The sequence below is a fragment of the Pleurodeles waltl genome, chromosome 11 (assembly GCF_031143425.1).
Source record: "Pleurodeles waltl isolate 20211129_DDA chromosome 11, aPleWal1.hap1.20221129, whole genome shotgun sequence".
Classification (NCBI taxonomy): Eukaryota; Metazoa; Chordata; class Amphibia; order Caudata; family Salamandridae; genus Pleurodeles; species Pleurodeles waltl.
The window spans coordinates 489,616,186-489,640,794 of record NC_090450.1 but is presented as its reverse complement, the minus strand read 5'-3'; positions in this window follow the sequence as shown (position 1 = coordinate 489,640,794).

Here is a 24,609-nt window from a genome sequence, read left to right as displayed (position 1 = left end):
AGCAGTATCTAGACGCCCTACCCACAAATACTCGCAACTGGATTAAACAACACCCGAACCCTGATACCAATGCTACCATTGAGCTGGCCTGTGCTTTTCATCGCTCCCTCGAGTTCAAGACGCCCCTCCCCCGTACACCACCTAATCTCATCCGACAGAACCCCGGACAAACCTTGTCTTTAGGAAGAAGACCGGTAGAAGACCTAGGAAAAACTCGAGCAACGGAGAGACCCTACATGCAACAACCTCAATGTTTTAGTTGCGGAGAGTGGGGTCATATCGCCCGGGTTTGTCCTCTAAAGACTGAAAAACCTGAACCCATGGAGATAGGGGTTACCAGAGGAATGGTCTTCTTCACAGGGGGGAAAGAAACCCAGTACAAGAAAGAACTATTAATCAATGGGAGGTTGACTATGGCCCTCATCGACTCAGGCTGCAGTCAGTCTGTAATTAGAGCCGATTTAATGAACAGTCATGCCTTCACTCCAGGACTCACTGTATCCATTTGTTGCATACATGGGGAAACAAGAGAATATCCCCTAATCTGGGCTAACCTTTCATGGGAAGGAAAAGAGACCCCCATCCGGATGGGGGTGGTTGAACGACTGGTCGAGGAAGCCATCATAGGAACAGATTTTGAGGACTTTTCGATACTCCTGGATAGCACCCGGAATAAAGAAGACATGAATACCTGGTGGAAGAATGCTCCCTTCTCTAACCTACCAATTCATGCCCCAGTTGTACGATACAAACCTACGAGAAGAGAAAAGCGAGAAACAAGGAAATCCTATGCACAAGGGATGTCAAACCACCATGGGGTAATTACACAGGTCCATACCCTTACCGGTCTTCCTCCTTTCCGTAGTTGTCAAAGGAAAGATCCGAGTTTGCTTAATGCATGGAAAACTGCCAGACCCTGAAGTCCTAACGATACAGGTCCTTCTTTTACGATACACAAAAATCTGTTATATCGAATCACTGGGCCTAACGGGAGGGAAAAGAAACAGCTACTAGTGCCCGAACCTTATAGGATACAGGTACTACATCTAGCCCACAGTCAACCGGGGGGTGGTCACTATGGGAGAGAAAAGACAGAAGAATACCTGTTAAGAAGGTTCTACTGGCCTGGGGTCTTCTCTCAGATTAGAAAATTCTGCCAACAGTGCCCTAAATGTCAATTGATCGATCCCGGCCCAAAGAGAAGAGCCCCGTTGCAGCCCCTTCCCATTATTGACGTGCCCTTTTCCAGAATAGGAATGGACATTGTAGGTCCTCTTCTTCCTTCATCTAAAGGATACCGTTATATACTAGTATTGGTAGATTACGCCACTAGATACCCCGAGGCCATACCCATCACCAGTATTAACACCAAGACTGTTGCTAATTCCATGGTAGGATTCTTTTCCCGGGTAGGTTTTCCCCGAGAAATATTAACCGACCAAGGGACCCAGTTCATGTCCAATTTAATGGCACAGGTTTGTCAACTGCTCGGGATTAAACAGTTGAGAACGGCGGTTTACCATCCGCAAACGGATGGTTTGGTCGAGAGATATAACCGCACCCTGAAAACTCTCCTAAAGAAATCCATTTCAGAATCAGGTAAAGATTGGGATAGGAAGCTCCCGTTAGTATTGTACGCCATCAGAACACATGAACAAGCCTCCACGGGACACAGCCCGTTCGAATTAGTGTTCGGGCGGCAACCTAGGACATTATTGGACATGGCCGCAGAACAGTGGGAAGAGGAAGAAGACGGGGAAAAAGCCCTTCTGGAATATACCAGCGACTTAAAAGTCCAATTACAAACCGTATGGGAGAACGTTAGGGAACATATGGAGAGGGCCCAGGATAAGCAAAAACGGTACTACGATAGAAATACGCAATTGCGAACCTTTAAGGAAGGGGACAGAGTATTGGTACTTCTCCCCAGTTCGGATAACAAGCTGTTGGCAAAATGGCAGGGCCCCTATCAAGTGGTAGGAGTGGTAACTCCTGTTACCTACAATGTCCAACTCTCGACCAATCCGAAAAGGTGACAAATCTTCCATGTCAATCTGCTAAAAAAATGGGAGGAACCTATAGGAGATCAAACCACGGGATGTTTAGTAAATACGGTTAAGGGACTAGATATAGGATGGTGTCCCACTGACCGACCCTCTGAGCCTGAGGAACCCCATAGGAATAGCGAAATCACGTATCAACAGAACATACAATTAACCCTACTCCTTAACGGTCATTCCCACCTGTTTTCGCCGATCCCGGGGAAAACTACCCTAGTACAACATCAAATTATAACTCAACCTGCGAAGGTAATTCGGTTGCGGCCCTATCGTATTCCCGAAGCTAGAAAGATACTGGTAGAGAAGGAAATAGAAAAAATGTTAGATCTGCGCATTATCGAACCTTCCCAAAGTCCCTGGTGTTCTCCAGTGGTGTTAGTACCGAAACCGGATGGGTCTATACGCTTTTGTATTGATTTTAGACAAGTCAATGCAGTATCACAGTTTGACACGTATCCCCTTCCAAGGGTAGGCGAACTCCTAGAGAAATTAGGGAAGGCCAAATATATGTCTCCCTTGATCTGACTAAAGGTTACTGGCAAATTCCTTTAGCACAGGCCGATAAGAAAAAAACAGCCTTCTCTACCTCCTCAGGCCTATATCATTTTAATGTTCTCCCTTTCGGGTTACATGGAGCGCCCGCCACCTTCCAGCGATTCATAGATACCATTTTACGACCTCATACCGGATATGCAGCCGCCTATCTGGATGACATCGTCATTTATAGAGAAACATGGAGGGACCATTTGTTACATTTGGATAAAATATTTACAGCCCTACAGAAAGCAGGACTGACAGCCAACCCATCCAAAAGCCGATTGACATTCAATGAGATCTCCTACCTGGGATACCATATAGGGAGAGGTGTCATCAGACCACAAATGAATAATATAGAGGCCATTTTACGTGTAAACACCCCCAGTACAAAGAAGGAGATCCGTTCGTTCCTAGGCCTAGTGGGGTACTATCGGAGATTTATACCACACTACTCCACTTTAGAAGCACCCCTGACAGACCTATTGAGAAAAGGACAGCCGAAAAACATCTCAAGTCTAAACCCAGTGCAGTCCCATAGTTATCATGCCCTACAACGGTGTCTTACTACCCAACCTGTTTTAAAGTGTCCAAAGTTTGATCTCATGTTTCATCTACAAACTGATGCCTCAGATGTGGGACTGGGGGCTGTACTTTTCCAGAAAGATAAAGAAGACATAAGTCATCCAGTAGTCTTTATTAGTAGAAAACTTTTTCCCCGGGAACAAAAGTATCCTATAATTGAACGTGAGTGTCTCGCCATCAAGTGGGCGATCGAAAGCTTACAATACTACCTCCTGGGAAGATCTTTTATGTTATATACGGACCACGCTCCTCTTACCTGGCTCTCGCGGTATAAAGATACCAACGTTCGAATTCTGAGATGGTTCATGGAGCTTCAACCTTTCTCCTTTCAGGTTTGCCATCTCCCTGGGGATCTCATGGGACAGGCTGATTATTTGTCCAGGTTCCCGGGTCCTCTGGGTCTCGAACAGCCCCATTCAAGGGAGGGGATGTGTAGCCGGGCGTCCACCGAAGCCGCTCCCAGTACAGCTACAGAGCCTGAGTGGCCATACCCCCGGGGCACGAACGGAAGCCTCGGGGGTGTGACAACAGCCGGAGGATCCATGGAAAAGGAAGACTAGAGGAAAAGGGTTTGGAGAAACCGGAAGAGAGGAGACGAAGAGAGCGAGAGAGCCAAGAACAGAAAAAGACGGAGTTAGAGCCCGATCCGAGAAGAGACCCGCGAAGGACGGAGGGAAACCCCAGGGTGCCTCCCGGCCCTGCCGAAACAAAGTCGGGAGACCGCGAGAGAGCCGGCCTCGTCCCCGGAGGGGCGTGGCCCCTACAGGTACGTTCGTACCAGCCTTGGGAATTTCTACCACAGTGGTTACGGAGCATAGGGACTGCAGGGAGGGATAAAGGAAGGTCCTATAAGGAGGGAGAGTTCATTTGAAGTGGGGACATCCGCAATAACCGCCCCCCCCTTAACCTCACAACAACCAAAAGGGAAGAGAGAGAGAGAGGAAAAGAATCACCCTCTCGAGGAAAGAAAAGAAACCTAGGCACAACACGGGGAGGTGCTGCACACCGAGTGATTATTAAATACCTCAACCCAACCACATATACCTACCCTCACCCCTACTAACCCGCTATAAACTTTACTTACCTCTACACTTACCTATTTTCATTCTGTCTTTATTTTGGGGAGACCCTCTGCTACTTCCAGTCAAGACCAGACAGGAATCCCCTCCAATTAGGACGGACCACAGCGGAAACCCGAACGGAGCCTGAGAAAGAGAAGGGGATACTGGGTGAACTGACAAGAAGGAAAAGGACAGAATAAACAGAGACAAGAGAAACCCTAACCTTAATAACGAATAAATAAATCATTCTTCCCCCACAAACTGCGCCTATCGAATTATTCCAATATCTACCCTGCGTGGAGATAAAGAACCCGCTACACACATGTAGACCCAACCCGTAGACCTAAATGACACAAGCGCCCTGTGGTACTTGGCGCATCTGCAGCCTGTTTACAGCAAATGGGAAGAGTTTGTTCTCTTTCCTCTTTTTGCAGTTGTTAATCCTTTCCCCTCAGTGGGAAATTAAGACCAAACAGTAGTGACTATGTCAGACTGCAGAGTACATTGTGATGTCAGTCAGCCCACCCTGCTCCCCACATTAAGGTATGCCTGTGCTGAAACTGACACAGGGGGCCCTGCTAGCCTTTGCTGTGCCGTCATCGCCCCCCCCTTCTGCATATGGAGGAGTCAGACATGACCACCCACCCACCTTTATTTTATCTTTGACTGGGAACGCTCTTTGCCCTTTTCCCAAGGGTGCTGAAAGTGAAAAGCAGTATGTATGCTGTACATATTGTCTTCCTTTGCGTGGAGCACATGTAAGTCAATGGGTAGTTCCTCATTTACAATGTCCTAGGTCCTGATGAAGCAGAAAAAGAAAGACTAACAAACATTCATATATCATGTAACAAAAAAACGTATAAGACAATGTGATTTTAGCAAAGAAAATTAATGTATGTAGTAAAATGTGCCCACTAAGTAGTTCGCCATTAGTATAAACAAGCTTAATTAATCATGAAAATCGACAAATGTATGAATGCGTCATAATCAAAGCTATATTCTATGATTTTCTCGTTAAACTGTTATATGCTTAGCTTAAATTTAGCAGAGGCTTTGGCCTAGTCACCTGGTCTCAAATTTTAACTGCGTAGCTTTCACTTGTATTAACAAAGACGTGTTTTAAACCTTTAAAAGCTGTATTTTTCCAGTAGCATGACTAATACACTTATCTTAAAGTTGTGTGCTAGGCAACTTCATCCCCTTTGAAGCAAGGTCAGTTTCTGCAGGTGCAGACAATGAGGACACTGATGTAAAATTAATTGGCAACTTTGTTGCTACTTGTGACACCTTATACGTAGATGAGCATTAAGAGAAAAGACACTATTCATTGGTTAAAGAGAAACCACCCCATGGACCCTCCAATGGAAGACCCTGAAGAATTTGGAACGTTTCTTATTTAATCCCACCGGACGAAGAGAAGCCAGCCATTTTCTTTGATGCCATTTTGAAGCCAGATTCGAGAAGCCATTTTGATGACACTTTGATGCCTTTTCTCTATCCCAGAGAGAGACTTTAAAGAATTCTCACCCTAGAGACTTTAACTTTAACTTTACTTTGCCTTGCCCATATAATAACTTTTGCCCCCTCACTTTCCTGGCTGCTGCAAGGAAAACTTGTCTTAAACTTTGCCCCTTCGAAGTCTGCCCCATGCTGATCGAACCGGTACCTTAAGGACGAAGACTTATCTTGAATGCTGATTGTATTTGGTAATTATGAAAGGATAAATGTATTATTCATTGTATTTTCCTTCTTAGGTACCAACGGCTTATTTTGATAGAGCCTAAGCTAGAAGTTTTCTAAATTTGTGTTGATTAAATTCATTTTGCATGAAGCCCCACATGCCAATGCTAATTAGAGGTTAGTTGAGGTATTCATTTGATGCACTGTGCTGAATTGAAATCTTGTTATGCTGACCGATGTATGCATTTAGTCAAATTCAGTTACTCTTATTAGTGATTTGCATTGCTATAGCTGAGTGCATTATAATCCAAGTTTTACGTAGATTGCGTTTCTTCCGTCGATATGGACAGCCAGTAATGTTCGTATATGTGTATCATTTGATTTTGAGACTTACTTACATTGTGTTAGCTTTGTTAGTATAGGGAAATAAACTCATTAACTTTTAATAAACAGGTGTGGTTATTCATGACTGAAAGGTCATGGTGTGTTTAATTATTGATTTTCTGTTTAACTAATTGTTGATTGGTTACTAATTGAATATCAGTTATTGATAATAAATGATTTTTGATAATTGATTTGAGGGATCCGACAATTCTTTGGATGAGGAGAGCTCAACCCGGTCAAAAGGTTCACCGACCTCCGGCGTGTCCAAGTAAAGTAATTTATAAGGACTGGACGCGCTATCAGTAGATGGTAGCAGAGATTGATGGTTTGGCCCCATCCGAACAATAGACGGATTCAAGTTAGAATTTTCTTTAATAAAACAAGTTGGAGAGATGATGATGCCCTAAATCCCCAATGACTTTCCTGGAATCTCGGAGCTTGCGAATGGAGGAAATGGAGGTGTGAGAATATTTTCGGCGTTTCTAGTGACGGTATGAGTGAAGTTAGGGTTTTGCGCTTGCATAGCTTATGCCGCAGATGAATTGTGAAGTTTGTGAGGATTTTAGGGGGTTACGAACTCTAATCAAAAATTTTAGAGGAGTGGTACTCCAAAGTGTGAGAGTAGGGAAGTCGTCGAACTTCATATGTGTGTAGCGCTTTGTGCAAGAAAAATTGTTCACGTGGTTGTTGATGTTGAGACGGGCCCTGCGAGGTCAAGAGACTCCGGAGTATGTTGAAAAGTGTATGAGACACTGATTTGATGTTGTAATTTGTTCGGTTTAATAGGTTGATCGGGCGTGGTCAACGAGTCAGTACGAATATTGAGGAATGAAAGAAAATTTTTGACTTTGAGATTTGACGAATTCTAAGGTGCACTAGAATAGTTCATTGATCAGTTGAGAGTAAAGTTTGCAGGTCAAATTTTGCTTGCGAAAGTGGGAAACCGAGAAAGATGGAATAACTGCCGAGGCTAGTGAAAAATCCCTAAGGTTTCTGAAGCGATTGTATTACCTTTCCTGTAGTAAACCGACAGATTTGCTTTCTTCTTTTTGATTAGTGCTCGCGATATATTGCAGAAATTATTTTTTGAGTGAAACTGAATGAAGGAGGACAAGCCGCAAGGCTTTGTCAGCCGCAGTGTGTGAGTGTGACGTCACTAGGAGCCGCGCTGGGATAGGTTGGTTGGTGAGAAGGGTCGTGCACAGATTGGATGCAGTCCGTGAAGCGCCATTGGTGGGGAAAGGCAAGCGAAGAGTATTCTTGGAATTAAAGTCACTTATTGATTACATTTTGAGAAAAATAAAAGACGGAAACATGACATTTTTCAAAGCATTTCAGAGTGCCTTATGGGGAGATGTATATATTATAGCAAATGTAGGAGAAGAAACACTGCCTGAGGGTACACCAGCTTACATCGTAATTGAAGAAAAGGGTGTCGCACCATGTCTTTGGTTAAAACAATGGTGTAAATTAACAGAAAAGCATGGAAGTGTAGCGTTCCCTATCCATGGGACGTTTAATCTAAGAGTCTTGGAGAATTTAAGATTTGCGCTATATGACATGAAAATACCTCCAAGACCAGCACAGTTTGAAGCATTAGCAATTTGGGAACAAATGGCTAGAAGACAACTACAAAAGAAATTTGAGACAAGAGTGAGAAAAGTAGAAAAGACACTTGCGGATGCTAGATGGGATAGTGCTCAAAAGGTTTGGAGATCGGATATATTGCAGGAGTTAAATTGTTTCCAGCAATTACTGACGAAGCAGAGATGGAAGGAAAGAAAGCTACCCATAAAACAAACAAGAGAACCTCAAAAAGGTCAGACGAATCAGATGATGAGGAATTCATTCTGCAATTGCTAAATGATCGTCCACCACCATATGCGGGAAACGAAAATGGGCCAAGCACTAGTACTGCCCCTCCAGAACCAATACAGGGTACTGTAACACCGAATTTGAGAAAATTGCAGATGCAAAGTAGACTTAATATGCCTTTTACACCAGAAATACCACAAGTTCAGAGAATATATCCTGACATGACTAAACTGGAACCTGTTAATGATTATCAGCCACAGGTCCAAAGACGCTATTATAATGAGCATAATTTGGAAATGACTTCTAATTTAATGGTGCAGAGAGGACAGAATTACCAAAGACCGACATTGATTCAAACCGAACCAACACAAATTTTGATGCCTCAAAAGCAGATGCAAGAAATGCCAAAGTACATTCAAACAGCAGAAACTCAGTTAGACATGCCAGCAATGATGAACCATAATGTGGGAATTAACATGCCACAGAATTTGGTAAACAGACAGAATCCGGATGCAATATCTTTGCCTATCACTGTGGGTCCGCCAGTACCATTATATATACAAGCAAAACAAAGTGTATGCGAACAAGGTGTGATGACACAAAATGAGACAGGAAAAAGATATATAGAAAATACTCAAGAAGTGACTCCCGTAGGAACACTGTCAAATAGATCTGGGTCTTTGTTGGAATTTAGTCCAATTCCAATTTGTGTTCCGTCAACTGTGGTAAGGTCAAATCCACCACTAATAATACCGCAAACTTCAAAAACAGAAATATTACAGAAACCATCAGTAGCAGTAGATCTGGATGCTACATTAATGGGACTAAACGCACAACAGTTAACACAATGGTTGAACAGTCTGAATTCCCCACAGAGTACACCCAAGGGGAAAGGAGAAGAATATTTTAATCAAATAAGATTGGGCATGGAAACAGGTGAACTCGTAGATAGAACGATGGGTTTGAACAGGTTAGAATCATACACAGAAGAAGAGCTGAGATACGTTTGCCCTAGAATTACAAGAGAAGTAAGCAGCATACATAAGAGGTTACAAGAAATTGCAGACGGACACAAAATAGACATAAATAAAACCAAGCACTTGAGCAGAAGTTACAGGTTAGACTTTGAGAAAAAAGATTTTGAACACATGAGGTCTACAGGAATGAAAACACACCTTAAAGAAATACTGCAAAGCGCACAGGTTTGGAGATGTTTAGACAAGTGGGAGAGTAGGTGGGTTAAGAAAAAGGATAAGAAGAAAGAAAGTGCCCTAGATCAAAATGTCAAAACACAACAGAATGATGATCTCATAACCATGTTACCGATGAGAGAAACAGCAGGAGGAAAACTTATCCATGTACCATGGCACAGATGTGACATTCAATCCTTTACGGATGATTACCCTAAGTTAAGAGAGAAACCGATCGAATGGTATCCACAAACAGATAGATTTGTGAAACTTGCAAAATGTCTTTGGGAAGACCTGAATACTTTATTTGAAATTGTAGTTCCAGCAGATTTGTGGGAAGATTGTAAAAGGGCTGTAGAGTGGCCAACAAGTGAACCGGAAAGAGATAAGGACACAGGTGCACCATCGCCTAGGGTAATGAGCATATACCATGAAGTGATTGAGTATCTGAAAACAAAAGTTGCGTCGAAAAATGTAGATTGGCAGAAAATTGACAGACCAGCACAGGAAGTTAAAGAGTCGATACATGCATACTATGAGAGATTGTTGAAAGCATTTAAAAATTACAGTGGCACGGAAACGATTGAGGCAAAAGACATGCTCCATTTTGTATTCAGATTTGTGGAAGGATTGAGACCCGAAATTAGCCAGATGATTAAAATGCATTTGATTTGTTGGCAGTCAAAATCGATCGATGAAGTGTTGAACTATGCAAAATACTGCAGTGATGAGATTGAGACAAAGCAGAAAAGGTTGAAAGAAAAAGTGATGGTGATGCAGATTAGAGCAGCTCAGACAGGTTTGCAAGGTTTCCAACAATGTTTCAGCCACAGATGAGAGGCAGAGGCCGAGGAGGTTTTGTGAATAATGGTCCTGATTTAAATACTGTTGTGATACCTAATGGAATACAGGCAATGAAGAAAGTGATGCCATGTCACACGTGCAGAATCGTCGGACATTGGAAACGGGAGTGCCCAATGTTGGTACAGGAAGGTGTAGGTCAGCAAAACAGTGATGTCAATACATTTCAGAATATGAGAGGAACAAAATTGAGAGGTCCAAACCCAAATTTCCAAAATAATGTAAATCAGATGCAAGGTCTACAACCTATACAACCACAGCAGGTGCAAATGCCCCGTGTACAAATGGTACAATCACAGGCAATGCAACAGCAGTTTCCTATGGTACCTAATCAGCAAATGCAAGTACCCTTAGCACCAATGAATGAGCAACAAGTAATGCTTCCTCAACAGGTTACAGGTCAAGGAATGAATCAAAGTAACACAGTACACCAATTCCCGTTACACAGTGAGAATGGAATAAACAATGAATGGGAGAGTGAAAGTTCAGATGAGGAGGGAAATTGTATGCTTGCAGCATCTTTGGAAGTTGATCAAAAGGGACCATATGTGGAAGAAAGAGTTATGGGTCACAATGTTTCATTTCTGGTTGACACAGGAGCTACACGCTCTACAGTCAGAAGTATCAAAGTACCAAATTTGCCACTTTCAGGGAGAACAGTTCAAGTAATGGGAGTAGCAAATAGGTATCTGACAAACCCAATTACAGATCCAGTGCAAGTCAAAATAGGTAACTTTCAAGGGTTACATAAATTTGTGGTGTGTGACTCAAGTCCAATATCCTTATTAGGAAGAGATTTATTATGCAAACTAGGATGTTCAATTATGTGCTCACATAATGTAATTAAAATCCAGACAAACAGTGATGAGGAAGAAGAGGACAGCTTAGAAGAAGAAGAAGAAATGGAAACTGTTGATGAAGAGTATCCCCCTGATTACTCTTTATCCTATGCTCACTGAAGCAGATATTCCAGCTGATTTACAAGAAACTGTTGAGAAGGAAGTGTGGGATATGACAGGGAAAGAAGTAGGATTGATCAAAGGAGCAGAAACAATGAAAGTGACTGTAAAACCTAATGTAAATTTTCCTCAGACTCCACAATACCATATGTCACAAGATACTCTCATGAAAGTCGCCCAACTCATTGACGAATTTGTGAAACGGGGAGTACTGAAAGAAGTACTAAGTAGTCCATGTAATTCACCAATCATTGGACTAATAAAACCAAGTGGAAAAGTCCGAATTGTTCAAGATTTGAGAAAAATAAATGACATAATAGTCAAATGTTGTCCTGTAGTACCAAATCCAACTGTAATAAGGTTTCAAATTCCCTGTGATGCAGAGTGGTTCTCAGTCATCGATTTGTCACAAGCATTCTTTTCTGTGCCTCTCCATGAGGACAGCCAATTTCTCTTTTGCTTCAAATTCCTGGACAGAGTCTACAGTTGGTGTCGAATTCCTCAAGGGTTTTCGGAGTCACCATCAATTTTCAATCCGATTTTAAAGACAAATCTGGAATCATTGAAATTACCTTTTGAATCAACCTTAGTACAGTATATTGATGACTTATTGATCACATCCAAAACAGAAAATGACTGTCCAGTTGATACTATTGCCCTACTGAATCATTTGGGAAGGAATGGACACAAAGGGGGTCATTTCGACCCCGGCGGGCGGCAGGCGCCGCCCGCCGGGCGGAAACCGCTAAAAGACCGCACTGCTGTCAAATGATCATTCTAACTTTCCCACTGGGCCGGCGGGCGATCTCCAAAAGATCGCCAGCCGGCCCAGCGGGAAAGCCCCTGCAAAGAGGAAGCCGGCTCCGAATGGAGCCGGCGGATTTGCAGGGGTGCGACGGGTGCAGTGGCACCCGTCGCGATTTTCAGTGTCTGCAAAGCAGACACTGAAAATCTTTGTGGGGCCCTGTTAGGGGGCCCCTGCACTGCCCATGCCAGTGGCATGGGCAGTGCAGGGGCCCCCAGGGGCCCCACGACACCCGTTCCCGCCAGCCTGGTTCTGGCGGTGTAAACCGCCAGAAACAGGCTGGCGGGAAGGGGGTCGGAATCCCCATGGCGGCGCTGCAAGCAGCGCCGCCATGGAGGATTCCCTGGGCCAGGGGTAAACCGGCGGGAAACCGCCGGTTCCCCTTTTCTGACCGTGGCTTTACCGCCGCGGTCAGAATGGCCCAGGAAGCACCGCCAGCCTCTTGGCGGTGCTTCCTCTGCCCTCCACCCTGGCGGTTTCAAACCGCCAGGGTCGGAATGAGGGCCAAAGTGTCTCCTTCGAAATTGCAATACTGCCAAAAGAAAGTGAAATATTTGGGTCACCAAATAGAAAAATGGTCGAGAAAAATAATGAAAGAAAGAATAACGACTCTACTTCAAATGAGTCCACCCAAAATAAGAAAAGAGGTGAGAAAGTTTTTGGGAATGGTGGGCTACTGTCACCAATGGATTCCCAATTTCTCAACTCTAGCCAAACCTTTACTGAAACTGACCCAGAAAGATGCGCAGGATGAAATAATGTTGAAAAGAGATGAAATGGATGCCTTTATTGAATTAAAGGAATGCATGTGCAGAGCTCCAGCTTTAGGTATGCCTGATTACACAAAGCCTTTCACATTGTTTTGTCATGAACGTGATGCATGTTCCTTGTCTGTCTTGACTCAAGCCCATGGTGGCGTAAACAGACAAGTATCATATTTTTCAGCTACTTTGGATCCAGTCGCAGCAGCCTTACCAGGATGCTTGCGTGCTGTAGCAGCAGTTGGTATGAGCCTGAATCAAAGTGAAGGAATAGTGATGGGACATCCTTTAACAGTTATGGTCCCTTACTCAGTCGAAATACTTTTGACACGTTCCTGAACACAGCACATGACTGGTGCTAGGCTTACAAGGTACGAGACAATAATTTTGGGATCACCTAATGTGCAGTTAAAAAGATGCACTATGTAAAATCCAGGAACTTTGTTTCCCAGTGAAAATGTTGAAATTGAAAACGCCGATGATATCGAGCATGACTGTCTTCAAGTGACTGAATTTTGTACTAAACCAAGACCTGATATCAAAGATACTCAATTGGAAGAAAATTATCAGATTATTTTTGTTGATGTTTCATGTTTAAGAGATGCACTAGGAATATTGAAAGCAGGATATGCTGTATGTACAATAACTGGTGTTCTAGAAGCATCTTGGTTTCAAGGAATTTATTCTGCACAAGTAGCGGAACTAGTAGCCCTTACTAGAGCTTGCCAACTTTCCGCATTAATGAAAGTCACCATTTACACTGACAGTCAGTACGGGTTTGGAATAGTGCATGATTTCGGACAATTGTGGTCACAAAGAGGCTTTATGACCTCTTCAGGATCACCAGTGAAAAATGGTGAAAGAATAAGACAATTTTTACATGCTATCCAGTTACCAGGAGAAGTAGCAGTGGTAAAATGCAGTGCACACTCGAAATCACAAGACTTCGTTTCTTTGGGAAATGGATATGCAGATCAAGTCGCAAGGTTTTGCGCATTGAACTGTATATTGCTCAGAGACTAATGGAATTTGATAAATGGGCCAGAACTTGAACCAAGTGAAGCCTTTGCTCTAAAAGTTGTAGACACAATAGAAGAAATGAAATTCCTACAAAATAACGTTAGTAAGGATGAAAAACTCTCATGCAGTAAATTACAATGCGTAAAGAAACCAGATGATTTGTGGGTTTCAAGTGAAGGGAGATTAGTGTTGCCAGACAGTCTTTTGACACAAATAGCTAGGTTATATCATGGACAAGCACACATTGGAAGAGATGCCATGATTAGATTATTCAAAATTGATTGGTTTAATCCCAAATTTCACCAAGTTGCTGAAGCAGTTTGCCATTGTTGCGTCATTTGCCAACAAATGAACGCAGGGAAGGGAACCGTAGTAAATTTGAGCCACATTGGAAGAGCAGGTGGGCCGTTCAGCAGGATGCTAATGGATTTCATTGAGATGCCTATGCATGCAGGCTTGAAATATGTGTTGGTGATTGTGTGTGTTTTTAGTCACTGGATTGAAGCATGCCCTACATGCAGAAATGACAGTCTCACAGTTGCAAAACTACTCTTGAGAGAACTAATACCACGTTTCGGATTTCCGATCTCTTTAGAATCAGATAGGGGAAGTCACTTCAATAACGAAGTAATCAAATTGCTATGTGCAGCACTGAACATTGAACAAAAATTGCATTGTAGCTACCGCCCTGAAGCATCAGGACTAGTGGAGCAAATGAATGGCACGCTGAAATCAAGAATGGCGAAAATATGCGCATCCACAAACTTGAAATGGCCTGACGTATTGCCTTTGGTGTTAATGTCAATGAGAAACACACCTGATAGAAAGACTGGACTATCACCACATGAAATACTCATGGGCAAAGCCATGAGACTTCCAGCAGTTCCTGTGAATGCCCTTGTAAATATTACAAATGATATGGTATTGGACTACTGCAAAGGTCTGGCTGATGTGGTCCGCTCTTTTTCTCACCAGGTAGAGGCAACCACCTTGCCACAGACCCAAGGTCCAGGACACGCCCTGAAAGCAGGTGACTGGGTTGTGGTAAAGAAGCACGTGAGAAAGTCGTGTTTGGAACCCCGTTGGAAAGGACCTTTTCAAGTGATTCTGACAACTGCTACCGCTGTGAAGTGTGCGGGAGTTCCCAACTGGATTCACGCCAGTCACACGAAAAGGGTGACATGTTCCACAGAAGAGGAAATTGAAGCACTGAAATTACCCACAACTAACAGGAAAGTACCAGGCACTGAGACAGAACGAAGAGAGCCTGAAAGCGAGCAAGAAGAAATTGGGACAGAAGAGATATTCTCTGAGGAAGACGCAGTCGATCTTTTTGAGGACAACAGAGAAGAAGCCTCAGGAGGTGACAAAGATCCTATCTGAGATGAAGAAGCAGGAGAGCCTAATAAGAGGAGGGCTTTCCCAGAAGCAGACGATACAGGAGAAGAAGGAGAAAACCTGATTGACCTCCTAGAGGAAGGAGACAAGACAGAGCAAAGCAAAATTGTTCCAATTCTTCCGGAACCGGTTGCAGGTCCATCAGGTGAAAGCAACGCAAAACGAAGACAAAGCATATCGCCAGTGAAATCAAAGACTAAAGAAACATTAAACGAAAACAAAGGGCCAGAATTGAAGGAGAAAAGAAAAGAAGTATCTTTCATAACAACATTGAATGAAGAAAAAGACACAGCCAAAGAACAAGACATAAGCGAAAGGGAATCGAAAGGAGATGCAAAATTGAAAAGGAAAAGAATAGCGAGCAGAAGATATTCTGGCCCAGAATGGGCATACACAGCCACTAACGATTGGTCAGACGAATTTCTATCTCTTAGTCTTGAAAACGAAGAAGCAGAACAACACTTTGGTACTTGAAAAGTGAATTTCATGAACATTACCGAATAAGACATTGATAACCTGATTGACTTTTGAAACCGATTTTGAGACAAAGCTGCTAAACCGATAAGAGACTAAGCTGCTAAGGAAAACCGTGTGAACTTTGACCTCGTTGATCCTACACATATATATATATCTGCACATTTGATTTGATAAACTATCTTCAACTTTCTGATTCTCTATAGATCATGACAGACAATACTACACAAGGACATAAGATGAAATAATGTAAATACATGTGTATAGGTCTAATAATTGCATGTGTACTAATAATTATGGCAATAATTCTTGGAATGCATGGAGGGAATGAAAGAGACGCGAATGATGCTTCTATTTTTAAAATTACTACTGAATTAACTCCTTTGGAGAAACTCGAACGAGACGAAAAATACTTACATGACTATACTAATGACAAGAAAGAACTCTCATCTAATGTTTTCTATCGCTTGCTGAATGAGTATGTTGAGACAATGGACGCGAAAGATTGTTATATATGTACACAAATCCCTACATCAGTAATAGAAGGGGTGACATATCATAGCATGCCCCTTACGTATGGAATAACATGTAGTTTGTTACTAACCAGATTTTATGGCCAGGAGTATATTCAATACTTCTATTCCAATCATGATGTTGTGTTTTCATATGTCCCCATAATTGAGTATTTGAGTAAAGTAGCAAGAGATTATTATGTAAAATTAGTTAGAGGTTTCTTTGAACCATTATCACCTTTTTCCACAGTTCACGCTCATAAAGAAAATCTTACATGCTTACTTTCACCCGTAGAGAAAAGTTTTTTAGATCACACTGAAGATAGAAGGAAAATGGTAAAGGAAAAATTAGAAAAGGAATTACATAAAAGGACATCCGTAGACAACTATGTTTTTGCTGCAATAAAGACACAAGGGAAACTAGCTTTAGATACAATACACATAGGGAAACTTTGTATATATAGACCTAAATCATATTATGACACAATCTTTGTAGGAACGAGTGAATGTAAACACGTGTTTTTATTCCAGAGTAAATGGACGTTCATGTTAAATGGCCTAGATCCAGCTACTCCAGGAGTATATTATATTTGTGGACTCAATGCCTATTATCGTCTTCCAAAAGGATGGTATGGGAGGTGTTATTTGGGAATAGTATTTCCAAAGATTTATCAACTAGACGACTTATAGAAATTTCCAAAGCTGTCTGAATTACATTGTATTCAGAAAAGGGAGGCAGCTTCTGGTGTGGTAGGAGACATATTTGGAGCAATAATTCCTTCAGTAGGAGTTATATTGAATTCAATCAAAATACGAAAGTTGTCTACTATTGTGGATAACATGCTGACAAATTTCTCAGGAGCGATGATCCTGATGGATACTGAACTTGCTGCAGAAAGAGCTATGACTCTTCAAAACCTGCTTGCTTTAGACATTCTTTCAGCAAAGAATGGCGGCGTTTGCAAAATGCTTAGTGCACGTCACTGTTGTTCTTATATACCAGACAACAGTACACAAATTAGAAATATGCTTACAAATTTAACTAACGATAGTACAGATTTGAAAGAATTCAAAGAACCAGGAGTATGGGAAAAAGTTGGAAAAGGATTTGCTTCCGTGGGAAATTGGCTCAGCAACATTTGGAACGGAATATTACTGAAAATAGTAAAAGGGATATTAATAATACTAATTTGCTTAATAGGTATTTGGGGAATATGGAAAGCTATTAAAATATTGAAATCAAGAACCATGAGAAGAATTGAAGAGAAAGAACAAAAGGAAATGGTAAAATTATACAGGGAAAAATCAAAGGGAGTAAAAAGGAAACGTGAAATGATTAAAATGCAAAGTTATTGAAATAGAATTTTAATGAAATAAAATTTGTGAAGGATTTAATGTGATGACATAATTAGTCATCAGAGGAGGGATTGACGAAGCAGAAAAAGAAAGACTAACAAACATTCATATATCATGTAACAAAACCGTACAAGACAATGTATTTTTAGCAAAGAAAATTAATGTATGAAGAAAAATGTGCCCACAAAGTAGTTCGCCATTAGTATAAACAAGCTTAATTAATCATGAAAATTGACAAATGTATGAATGCGTCATAATCGAAGCTATATTCTATGATTTTCTCGTTAAACTGTTATATGCTTAGCTTAAATTTAGCAGAGGCTTTGGCCTAGTCGCCTGGTCTCAAATTTTAACTGCGTAGCTTTCACTTGTATTAACAAAGACGTGTTTTAAACCTTTAAAAGCTGTATTTTTCCAGTAGCATGACTAATACACTTATCTTAAAGTTGCATGCTAGGCAACTTCATCCCCTTTGAAGCAAGGTCAGTTTCTGCAGGTGCAGACAATGTGGACACTGATGTAAAATTAATTGGCAACTTTGTTGCTACTTGTGTTCCAAAACTACAAGGACACCTTATGCGTAGATGAGCATTAAGAGAAAATACACTATTCATTGGTTAAAGAGAAACCACCCCATGGACCCTCCAATGGAAGACCCTGAAGAATTTGGAACGTTTCTTATTTAATCCCACCGGACAAAGAGAAGCCAGCCATTTTCTTTGATGCCATTTTGAAGCCAGATTCGAGAAGCCATTTTGATGACACTTTGATGCCTTTTCTCTATCCCAGAGAGAGACTTTAAAGAATTCTCACCCTAGAGACTTTAACTTTAACTTTACTTTGTCTTGCCCATCTAATAACTTTTGCCCCCTCACTTTCCTTGCTGCTGCAAGGAAAGCTTGTCTTAAACTTTGCCCCTTCGAAGTCTGCCCCATGCTAATCGAACCAGTACCTGAAGGACGAAGACTTATCTTGAATGCTGATTGTATTTGGTAATTATGAAAGGATAAATGTATTATTCATTGTATTTTCCTTCTTAGGTACCAACTGCTTATTTTGATAGAGCCTAAGCTAGAAGTTTTCTAAATTTGTGTTGATTAAATTCATTTTGCATGAAGCCCCACATGCCAATGCTAATCAGAGGCTAGTTGAGGTATTCATTTGATGCACTGTGCTGAATTGAAATCTTGTTATGCTGACCGATGTATGCAATTAGTCAAATTCAGTTATTCTTATTAGTGATTTGCATTGCTATAGCTGAGTGCATTATAATCCAAGTTTTACGTAGATTGCGTTTCTTCCGTCAATATGGACAGCCAGTAATGTTCGTATACTGTATGTGTATCATTTGATTTTGAGACTTACTTACATTGTGTTAGCTTTGTTAGTATAGGGAAATAAACTCATTAACTTTTAATAAACAGGTGTGGTTATTCATGACTGAAAGGTCATGGTGTGTTTAATTATTGATTTTCTGTTTAACTAATTGTTGATTGGTTACTAATTGAATATCGGTTATTGATAATAAATGATTTTTGATTATTGATTTGAGGGATCCGACAATTCTTTGGATGAGGAGAGCTCAACCCTGTCAAAAGGTTCACCGACCTCCGGTCCAAGTAAAGTAATTTATAAGGACTGGACGCGCTATCAGTCCCTATGTGAAACGTGGAATGTTCTCTTCAATGCGCGTTGCAGTAAGAGGCATCATGGATTAGTATTGCCTAGTATCACATTTTAACATGACTGCAGCACAATCTCCCTGAAGTGCCATTTGGATGGGGAGGGGGTTGTGGTCTGGACAGGAGGCTTAATTTCAGAACTTCAACTCTCATCATGCAAGTTGAGTAACAGTGACAGAGTTTAGGCAATGCTTAAGTTGAGTAATTTTATGTAGGGCAAAGAGGAGGCACCTAACGGAAAGATGCAGTGATCAGTCACACGTGCTTGAGTGTAAAATTAATATGCACTTACTGCTCTGAAAGTGGGGTGCTCTTGTGAAGGTAGACAGCATGGCCTGTGTCTTCCATTAAGTAGTATAGAAGAAAAGTATGAACAAAAGGCAGCTTGTTTTAAAGTTAGCCACTTTCGATGCTTGCCTTCTGCTTCATTAAATTAGCCTGTAATGTTTCAAAGCCTGGACTATTAAAATTGCTGATCATTAAATGCGCCTAAAGTAGGTGAAGGATAGAAAATGTTGGTCATAAAATGCTTCCTGCTTGGTGTACTTTCACAGTTGAAAGTGGAGCGTCCTGCTAAAAAGTATTTTCCTTCAGCCATCTTGTGAAATTCCAGTTTTAATGTAGTGATGAGTAGAGGGTGTGTAACGTTGGAAGAATTATACAAAATGCAAACCTAGCTTTTAGCACTATTTGGGTGCAAAATGCACCTTTGCCCTCATTTTTGAAACATGAACGTTAGCACCAAAAAAAAGCTTAAATACAAGTGCAGCCAGCAGCCACTTACGTTCTGTTTGTTCAGCTTGTTCCTATGCAACTGTGATAGTATTTTTATCAGCACTGACTTCAATTCACATGCCATGGCGTAATGCAAGGGGGGGGAGGGATTGAGTAATGTTAAAGCATTTTTCATCATCCTTCACAGAAATCAGACATGCTTTACTGATGTTGATGGTCCTTTGGCCCCAGTGAAGGTTGTGGTTAACCATACACAATCAATTCACTATTATCTCAACAAATTTAGGGACCATGACCAATATAGCCTCAGAAGGAAAGCTTTAGCAGGTAAAGTTTTCAAGTCTTCATTTCACATCCACAAAGCTGAAATGGTGTAAAATGTGCATAGAATCAAATTATAAATGAACACCACTGATTGCCCAACCTGGCAAAATGGGTTTAATCTACTCAGCATCAACACCATTAAGCATTCAAGCAGAATACCACATTAACATTATTTGAACAGAAACTTGTCTCAAATCGGACTGAGCTGACATTTGACAAATCAAATCAGCTAAAGATTCCGGGGTTGACATATGTTATCCCTATAACTAACCCAAATAAGGACATGCATGTGTGGGAATGGGCCAACACATACTGTCAAAATAAAGACAATTTGGAAAACCATCTTGTGCTAAATAACTAAGTAGAAAAATAATTAGGTGTCAGCATGCTAACATCTATTAGATAAAAAGGTTAGCAACGTTTGTCAGAAGCACCATCGGGGTCTTGGACATCATTTAGGGGGTCACCAGGGGTTGCAGCTGCAACTCTTGCTTGCCTCTTTGTATCCCTGGCACTGCCTTTATGACCCCGGGCCTCAGAGGTAGCAAGTTCAGTGCCAGGAACAGTGGCAGCTCATCCTTCAGTTTGGGCTCCACTGATTGTTTTCTGTCAAATTTTTGTATCAAACTAATAGTGATTATTAATGCATTGTTCTCTATTAGTGTAATAAAAAAGGAGTACAGTTAACTGGAATATGCCCTTCCATGGCGTAGGAAAGTACCATCTTGCCTGGTATGTTACCCCCAATTTTACTGTATGTATGTTTGTTTTTGCCTGTGTGTCACTGGGATCCTGCTAGCCAGGACCCCAGTGCTCATAAAGTATGCCCTGTATGTGTTCCCTGTGTGGTGCCTAACTGTATCACTGAGGCCCTGCTAACCAGAACCTCAGTGTTTATGCTCTGCTTTTAAAATTGTCACTGCAGGTTAGTGACTAATTTTACCAATTCTCATTGGCACACTGGAACACCCTTATAATTCCCTTGTATATGGTGCCTAGATACCCAGGGTATTGGGGTTCCAGGAGATCCCTATGGGCTGCAGCATTTATTTTGCCACCCATAGGGAGCTCAGACAATTCTTACACAGGACTGCCACTGCAGCCTGAGTGAAATAATGTCCACGTTATTTCACAGCCATTTTACACTGCACTTAAATAACTTATAAGGCATCTATATGTCTAACCCTCACTTAGTGAAGGTTAGGTGCCAAGTTACTTAGTGTGTGGGCACCCTGGCACTAGCCAAGGTGCCCCCACACTGTTCAGGGCAAATTCCCCGGACTTTGTGAGAACAGGGACACCATTACACCCGTGCACTACATATAGGTCAATACCTTTTTGTAGCGTCACAATGGTAACTCCGAACATGGCCATGTAACATGTCTAGGATCATGGAATTGTCACCCCATTACCCTTCTGGTATTGGGGGGACAATTCCATACATCCCCAGGTCTCCAGCATAGAGCCCGGGTACCGCCAAACTAACTTTCCCGGGTCTCCATTGCAGCTACTGCTGCTGCCAACCCCTCAGACAGGTTTCTGCACCCCCCGGGGCCTGGGCTGCCTGGTCCCAGGAAGGCAAAACAAAGGATTTCCTCTGAGAGAGGGTGTTACACCCTCTTCTTTTGGAAATAGGCGTGAAGGGCCTGGGAGGAGTAGCCTCTCCTGGCCTCTGGAAATGCTTCGAAGGGCACGGATGGTGCCCTCCTTGCATAAGCCAGTCTACACCGGTTCAGGGATCCCTCCAGCCCTGCTCTGGCGCAAAACTGGACAAAGGAAAGGGGAGTGACCACTCCCCTGACCAGCACCTCCCAGGGGAGGTGCCCAGAGCTCCTCCAGTCTGTCCCAGACCTCTGCCATCTTGGATGCAGAGGTGTGAGGGCACAATGAACAGCTCTGAGTGGCCAGTGCCAGCAGGTGATGTCAGACACCCCTCCTGATAGGTGCTTACCTTGCTCTGTAGCTAATCCTCCTCTGTGGGCTATTTAGGGTCTCTCCTGTGGGTATCTCACCAGATAACGAATGCAAGAGCTCACCAGAGTTCCTCTGCACTTCTCTCTTCGACTTCTGCCAAGGATTGACCGCTGACTGCTCCAGGATGCCTGCATAACCGCAACAAACTAGCAAGAAGACTACCAGCAACATTTTAGCGCCTCATCCTGCCGGCTTTCTCGACTGTTTCCTGGTGGTGCATACTCTGAGGGCTGTCTGCCTTCACCCTGCACTGGAAGCCAAGAAGAAATCTCCCATGGGTCGACGGAATCTTCCCCCCTTCTAACGCAGGCACCAAACTTCTGCATCACCGGTCCTCTGGGTCCCTTCAACATCCTGACGAGCGTGGTCCCTGGAACACAGGAGCTGGGCCCAAGTGTCTTTGACAGTCCAGTGGCCCTTCTGTCCAAATTTGGTGGAGGTAAGTCCTTGCCTCCCCACGCCAGACAGTAATCCTGTGTACTGCGTGAACTGCAGCTGCTAGGGCTTCTGGGCACTTTTGCAAGACTTCCTTCGTGCACAGCCTAGCCCAGGTCCCCAGCACTCCGTCCTCCACTGCCCAACTTGCTGAGTTGGACTCCAACGTCGTTGGACCCTCTTTTTGTGGCTCTGATTCGACCGTTGTCCTCAGATCTTCTAAGTGCCTGTTCAGGTGCTTCTGCTGGTGCTGCCTGCTTCTGCGTGGGCTCGCTATGTTGCTGAGCACCCCCTCTGACTCCTCCTCCAAGGGGCACCTCCTGGTCCTTCCTGGGCCCTGGCAGCACCCAAAATCCTCAGCAGCGACTCTTGCAGCTAGCAAGGCTTGTTTGTGGTCTTTCTGCGTGGAAACAAATCTGCATCCTCCAGCATGCCCTGGGACATCTTCTGACCAAACCTTCTGTTGTTGCAGAATCTTCAGCTTCTTCCACCCGGAGGCAGCCCTTTTGCACCTTCATCCGGGGTTTAGTGGACTCCTGCCCCCCCGGACACTCTTGGACTTGGTCCCCTTCCTTTACAGGTCTTCAGGTCCAGGAATCCGTCTTCAGTGTTTTGCAGTCAGTTGTTGTCCTTGCAGAATCCCCTATCTCAACTTTACTGTCTTTCTGGGGTAGTAGGGTAACTTTACTCCTAGTTTTCAGGGTCTTGGGGTGGGTTATCTTGGACCCCCTTAGTGTTTTCTTACACTCTCAGTGACCCTCTTCACACTACACTAGGCCTGGCGTCCAGTCGTGGTTCGCATTCCACTTTTGGAGTATATGGTTTTAGTTGCCCCTAAGCCTAGTTTATCGCCCCTTGGAGGAGAAGACAGAGGGGGCGCTCAGCAACAGAGAGAGCCCATGCAGAAGCAGGCAGCACCCGCAGAAGTACCTTAACAGGCGTTCAAGAAATCTGAGCACCGCGGTTGTCTCAGCACAACAAAAGAGGGTCCCACAAAGTCAGAGGTGAACTCAGCGAGTTGAGCAATGCAGGACGGAGTGTTGGGGACCTGGACTAGGCTGTGCACGACTCTAAATAGCCCTGAGAGTTAGGCACTACTGACAACACACACATTAGGCTGCAAACTATGAGCACTGGGGTCTTGGCTAGCAGGATCCCAGTGAGACAGGAAAACACACTGACATATGGTTTTTATCTATGAGAACTGGTTCCTGGCTAGCAGGATCCCAGTGACACAGTAAAACACACTGACACACACTCACAAACAGGCCAAAAGTGGGAGTAACCATGTTAGAAAGAGGCTACTTTCTCACATGGACAAACTAAATGTATACAGGCAGATGAGAATGCTGACGCTCGTCACCTAGATGTTTGGATCCCACAGGCAGCTGTCCTGCCCAGTCACACCTCCTGTAGGGCAGTGCATGCCCGAGAATGATTCAAACACACTGTCTAATTGCCTGCAGTAAAAGCCATAGACCGGCAAATGCGTGACCCAAGGTTGACTTGGCAGCAAAAAAATAAATCTCTTCTGTTGCCAGGCAAAACAGTACTGAATCCACTGGTTGCAAGAAGCTTCCTTGCATGCCACTGGGTCCACTGGTTGCAAGAAGCTTCCTTGCATGCCATGACCCATATGTTTTCCCCCTCAGCTCTAAACCCTGCCAGAGCCTACCCTCGTTTAGCACGTAGATCAGAGAAGGCTTCTTGACAATCGCGGAGATGGACCTTGCAGGAAAGTACCCTCTTATTGGCTTGGTTCCACCCACTTTTTGCCTGCTGTCAGTGTGTTTTGACTGTGTTCACTGGGATTCTGCTAACCAGGACCCCAGTGACTGTGCTCTCTCCCTGTAAATTTGGTTGCTTAGGACTTAGCACACCCCACAATTGGCATACGGGTGCCCCCATTTAAATCCCTAGTTTATGGTACTTGGGTCGAGATAGCGCCTACTTGATACAAAACGCGACTTTGCTGGAACCAAGTCTTGTTGGAGGAATCCAACA